Below are 7,148 nucleotides of genomic sequence, written 5' to 3' on the forward strand. Positions count from 1 at the left end.
CAAAAAATTTCAACTCGACAATGGTGAAAATGAGGAATGACTTGTCCCTTCCCCTCCCTCCGTCCCTAGAATTACCACAGATTCTCATATTATCCTCCATATTAGGCTCTGGGATCAAGTTTCTCTCACAAAAGGCAAACCTCCTCTAAAAATTCCTTCCATCCAGTCTCCATGAAGTCTTGAAGCAGAGCTTTCACAACTTCAATTAAATGCATAACTTCAACAATATTCTGATGTTTTGTTGTAAGGCAAGTGACAATTCATTTGTTGGTATACCCAACAAGTGCCTCATCAAGTACATCACAAAAACAAACTTATAACTCTCCATTTTTTCTAACAAACTTGTCACTATACCTCTATTATCATTAGAAGCACCATCATCATGCACATTTTGGAGTACCTCTAACATTTTGAAGTCCACATCGAGATTAGTCAAAGAACGGTGAGTGTAATGTGATCCCCAATGAGTATCTCCACGATCATGCTAACTCTGGATTCTTGATTTTTTCCTCTACGAGTGGCAATCTCACATTCTCCAACTGCTTTCAAGCAACCTATTATGATGATGTTGTCAAGTCTTTTTACATGATGCTCCAACATAATTAACAATCATAATAATATATTGGAAAAAAAATCACTTAAAATTTGATTATCTTTAGCAACAACAACAATCACTAGTTGGATTTGGTGAACGAAACAATGAACATACCTTGCATATAGATTTTTCCTTATGATGAGTGCTTTCAAACCATTGAATTCACCCCTCATATTTGAGACCCCATCATATCACTGTCCTCTTAGCTTTGAAAGAGACAACCCATGTTTTGTAAATAAGCAATCAATAGCATTTTCAAAGAAATGGCATAAGTGTCAGGCACATGAACCATAGCAAGGAATTGCTCTTTCACATATCCATCATAATTCACATATCACAGAACAACTTCCATTCGCTCCTTCATTAAGACATCTCGGGCTTCATCAATCATAAGAGAAAAATAGTTATCCCTAATATCATATATAATAGTACGTGTGATTTAGGCTACACAAGTATTTGCCAAATCTTTTTTAACCTTTGGACAAGTCATTTGATTGTTTCCAGGGGCATTTTGATAGACTGCCTTCCAAACATCTTCATTCTGTAGGCTATACCACTAGATTAACTCAAAAAAATATCCCTTGTTTAATGAACTTGAGGACTCATCATGTCCACAGAAAGCAAGACCTTGCCTTAGTAGAAAGTGTGTCACATCCAAAACAGCTGTTAAATGAATGCAGTATGCAATCTCCATCTCATGTAAATGTGCAACCAATTGGTGTGAAATGCTTTACCTTTGATTTTGAAAGCTTTGAAATTGTACTCTGGCATCATTATGGGCACTGTCGATGCCACCAACATGTTCTACAAATTGTGCTAATGCTTTTTTCCAATTATTGAACCCCATTTTTGTGAATGCATCTTCTCCTATTCGACCTCCCCTACTTGGTTTGAAAAGATAACACCAAAAACAAAATGTTCATCTTTGGTCATGCTATACTCTAACCACGGATGTTGTTTAAACCAATCATCTTGAAAGCTCCTTCTTTGTTTACCATATTCTTTTTGAGGAAAATTATGGCCAATTAGTTGACATGGGTCTTTAGTGAAATATTCCCTTCTAATTTGATCTTTAATCCCAACTTCAAAGTCTTCAATTGGCTTTCGTAGTCCCAAGGCACTAACAATGTCATTAGAATTGACATCGAAATTTATTTCGGAGCCCAATGGTGTTTTACAAGTATTAGATGACTCTCCACTCCGTGGTCATTTGATTAAAGATTTATCCATGTCCTATAAAGAAAATATTCAACAGATAAAATGAATATTCAATTTTACACATAAATAAAATATTTAAATATCAATAATTCCATTAAAAAAACACAAGTCCATCAACTTAAATATTCAATTCCGTAAATATCCCAAACTCAAATAAATAATAGATATGCCAAATAAACTTGTACAAATTTATAGATAAATGTTCTTAATTCATTTATCAATTATAAATAAACATTTACATATTATGAAAATAATTAAACAAAAGAAGTGAAAATAATAATTTATCAAAATTTTAATAATTATAAATAAATGATCATTTACAAATTTATTGTAAAAAATTATTTGAAATGCCAGACTTTCTTGCTCTCCTCAATCCCTGAGGTTTAGATATTATGGAAATAATTAAGCTATCAAATGAAAATACCAATTTATCAAAATTTAAATAATTTTGAATAAATAAACATTTGTATATTTAATGGGAGAAATATAAATAGCAATATAGCACTTAGATCCTTACTTATTTAAATGTCGGGCTCTCCTTCGCTTTTCAGTCTCTCCCTCTTCTCACTCACTAACTTTAATTTGAAGATTTCCCAAGTTCCACCGGATCACCTCTTTTATATATGTTGTTTTATGTCTATGTGTCATTGTATATACATTACTTATGTTGTATCACTGCTTACCCATGACTTAATAGTAAACATGTAAGAAAATTAGAAAAAAATTATAATTTACTATCTAATAAGTATGTTGAGATATATAATCAAGGAATGATTTGTGAGTTTAAATGTAATTATAATTAAAATATTTAATTTTGTCCCCATCCCATGTGTGAGCATATGAACATGTCACTGAAAGTCTGAAACCATTTAATGGCTTGAGTTAGTGTCAGAGATTAATTTGTGAATGGTGTCAAAGATTAATGGTGTGAGTTTCAAGATGCAATGATGCATCTTTTTTGTCCATGAAACTATTTAATTAAATCTATAATCAAGCATTTAAACACCTCATTAACTTGCTAATTGTCATGGGCTCATGCCCAGGGTCAAGGAGTTTCACCACACGAGCACGCAACAGCCTCTTCACCGTTCGGAGCATTCCATCAAACTTCGACTGGCCGGCTAAAGGGGGTTTTACAACCGGCCAAGGGGGTTGAAGCCTCCGCTAGCCCCACTTGATTCCGCCATTGTATATATATATATATATATATATATATATATATATATTAAAGTAGAAGACAAAAGTGACACATATTAAGCTCTCATGAAAAGTTTTCCCTCCAAAATCTAAATAAAATATTATAATAATATTAAATATTAAATAATTATAATATAGTATAGTTATCTTACTATTTAATTAAAAATATACAAATAGATTATTTTTTCATGATAAATAAAATTTATAAAATTAATAATGATAAACATCTTATTAGATTAATATTATTTATTGTTAGTTCCTCCGGTGTGGTTTGTGGGTATTAAGTAACACTTAAGCACTCATAGAAGTCTCACACAAACCAATAAAGAAAAAACACACAAACAAACACAAGGAGACACACAACGTTGGTAACCCAGTTCGGCGTCCACTCGCCTACGTCTGGGGGGCCAAGCCCGGAGATAAACAATCCACTAAAAGAGGTAAAAATAGATGAGTACAAACACTTGTTACTCACACTCTCAACAATAAAGATCACTACCCTCTCTAGATTGTTTGGTGCTCACACACTCTCCTCAAAGAGTCACTCAAGAGTCACACCTACAATCTATGAGCAAGGTAGCTTATATAGACGCCTCAACGTCCCAAATATAGCACATACCTCTTTTAGAATCTCATGACTACTAATTTAAAATCTTCGGAAATTAGTCATTGCGACTCCTGTTGTAACATAAGTTGCAACATATGCTACGACTAGCGACTTGAGCGAGTTTTGGTTACGTTGCGGACGACCTCAAGACCCATCAACCTCCGGTCATGCTTAGTCCGAGTCGATGCGGCCAAATCTCTCGATCCATTGCAGGCAACTAGCCTACCTCCTCGAGTTCCTCATCACGCGGTCCCTCGCAAGGGCCTGCGTCCTTGTCGTCTTCCATGAAACTTGCCAAATTCTCCTAAATTTGGTCTTCAAAGATTCTCAAACTTGATCTTCAATTCACCCAACTTTTGGTCCTCAAATCTTGCAGTTAATAGATTTCAATCAATCCTCATCAAGATTCTTCAAATCATATCTTCAATTAATCTTCATTCACTGCATGAATAGATCTTTCCTTAATTAAGCTCCACCCATATTTAGTCTTCAATCATATCTCTCTAAGTATGGTCTTGATATGATCTTGTCTTCATGTTTCCAAGAATAATTCCACCAAGATCTTCAAGATAGCTTCACCATGATCTTGAGATATTTGGCTCCATGTTGAGACTTACTAAAAATAGCTCACCAAGATCTTCAAGATGTTTGCCTTGCACTCCAAGTCTTCTTGCCATGTCACCATGCTTGCCACATCATCAATTATGCTTTGTCACCTTGGTTGCCACATCACATCACTTGGTCTAGGTGTCAAATCATGCCAATAAATAGTGCGGTTGCACTAACATTTATTATATCTCATATATATATATATATATATATATATATATTAAAGTAGCAAATCTGAATCTTATGAATTGTTGTTTTCATTAATCAATCAATTATTAAGATTAATATTTTTAAAATAACTTTTCAAAATATAAATATAGGTTAATTCATCTCAAGATAGATTAAAGTTTTTTATTTATCAAATTATAAAATTGACAATTATAAATATCCTATTTTATCTTATTTTTAATATTATAGTTTATATATAGGAACTTCAAGTTTTCATTAATCAATCAATTATTTAATTTAATATTTTTTTAATCACTATTTCATTTGTTATCTTTGTTAATTGTGTGATGGTTTTGATTGATTAGGTTCCAGATCGAATGTGATTGTATTGCGTAAAAAACTGTTGTGGGTATATGATTGCTTACAACTATTGTTGAATAGGACGGTTCAATTAGAGTAGATGTCACTCCAATTATTCAGACATCAAACAATAATATGAAAAAATAAAGTAATAAACTTTTTTTAAGTAATTCATATTGGGTGACTTTATTTGTATTAATTTTCTGCAATTTAAATTCTAAATTATCATTTAATTTCAATAAAAATAATATAATTTATTTATATAATTTTTTATGAATATTAATACTACAATCATTTAAATGCATATCAATAATTTCATTAGATATATCATTAATCATTTCAATGTGAAAATATATTATGGGTTGTTTTTTTTTTATTAATTTGCTTCATTTATTCAATGGGATAGCACACTTTGTTAATATTTAATTTTTCATTGGGAAACAAGAATCAATCCCAACTTATAAATTAATTTCAATTATAAAATAAAATTGTACTCGAATCCGGATTAAGGAAGAAAATTAAGTTGATTCATCTAGGAGAATAAAATAAATTTATTTAAAAAAGGAAAACATTAATAAGCATATATATATATATATATAGTCAAATATTTAGCATATATATAACCAAATATTTTTAAATCAATTTGTTTTTCCCCTATCAAAGTCATCTTACTCTATTGTATTCTTCTAAAATTAATCTTTTATGCAACAAATTATTACCATATATTCCAAATATGAAATTAATTTAAATTTTGGTTAAAATCAAACACTTTTAATTAAAAAGTATAAACAAACTACTGATGGACCATTAACTTGGAAGTGAAATAAAGTTGTAACTTTAAAGAAAATAAAAAATAAAAAATAATTTATGTTAACAATTACATTACTAATATGTATATATATATATATATATATATATATATATTTGTGAATAAATAACAAAAATTATTTGTAGCGATATTTTGAGCTTCTTTTGCGGTCTTTGAAGCTCCGATGGAAGCAAAGGAGATTCCATTAACGAAGAACATAGCTTTAAACCAAGGGTTGTGTTTGTGGGCCCGTTAATTGTTGTGGCATACTTCGATAGAGGCCAACATCTCTGCTGACAAAGTTCTTGCAGTCGGATTTTGTACATCGCTGGAAATCGCTAGTCAGGTGGTGGAAAACAAGAATAATACTAACGAAAACATGGTGTATGGGTGTGTGTATATCTATTGGCATTGATTTAAATATCAAAATAAACAAAACAAAATAATAAAAAGAATAGATAAATGAAAAGGAAAGAGCAAGGGTGGTTGTCACTTGTCAATCTCACATAAAGAAGGGGACATAGTCATCTCTCATTGTTGCTGCATCAACAGAAGGCCAACTTTTTAAAAGCAAACCAAAAGAATCTTTAGTTTGAACTAATAACGATTGGCAAGGAATGACCCAGTCATAGCACTATTTTGTTATGTTTTCCGATTTTGTATTCCATAATTGGTCATTCGTGAGATGATCTTTCAATGCTAATCCAATCTAGCTATTCCAATTTTTTCTGCAGTTGTCGGAAAAGGTGAACCATGCCCATAGGGCTTTTAAAACAAAGAATTGTTATGGTTACTTCTTGATTGAATGCCTGGTATTATTGCAAATATTATTTATTACTGGCTTTTACTTTTGTTCTTAGTGTTGTAGTTTAAAAACAACCATTTTATTAAATCATTTCTAGCATATTATTTCTATATGGCATTTGGTAATTGCCCATAGAATGATAATTTTATCCTTGTTTTACTCTTTGAGATGGCAGTCAGTCAGCACTTAGTTTTGATTTTGAATACAATGATAATCAATTCGTCAGTATGGAGTTCTAATCTTAAATACAATTCTTTCATCATTTTATTACTTCTTCCTCTTGGGGCTACTCTTTTAAAGTTCCTTCGAGATTTGTAAATGATTAGCTTATTGGGAAAAAAGAGCCAAGCTCGGACTTCATACTCTCATACCATCGAGGCTCTCAAAGCAAAATTGAGGGCAATATACAATTATTCTCAGGGTTCGTTTGGTACTTTGCAGGGAAACACTTTCCCTGTAAATTATTTCCTTGCAAAATTTTTCCGTGTATTCACTTTTCCAATAAAGTAACAATACAGTGTTTGGTATGCACCTTGAATATTATAATTGAAATACATGCAAAATGAATTTCTTTGTTTGGTATAAATAAGCTCTCCATGCAAAGTTATGATTATTCTTAATTTTACCCTTTAATAATAATAAAGTAAAATAAAACTATACCTTAAGTACATGTTTTAATTTTCACATTAATCAATAGTTTATATATAAATAAATTAAGAAAGTTGCTTAAATATCCCGAAAAAGTAGGTATTTAACTCATGCTCTTCTATTATGAGAAATA

This window comes from Dioscorea cayenensis, chromosome 10, assembly GCF_009730915.1.
Source record: "Dioscorea cayenensis subsp. rotundata cultivar TDr96_F1 chromosome 10, TDr96_F1_v2_PseudoChromosome.rev07_lg8_w22 25.fasta, whole genome shotgun sequence".
NCBI lineage: Eukaryota > Viridiplantae > Streptophyta > Magnoliopsida > Dioscoreales > Dioscoreaceae > Dioscorea > Dioscorea cayenensis.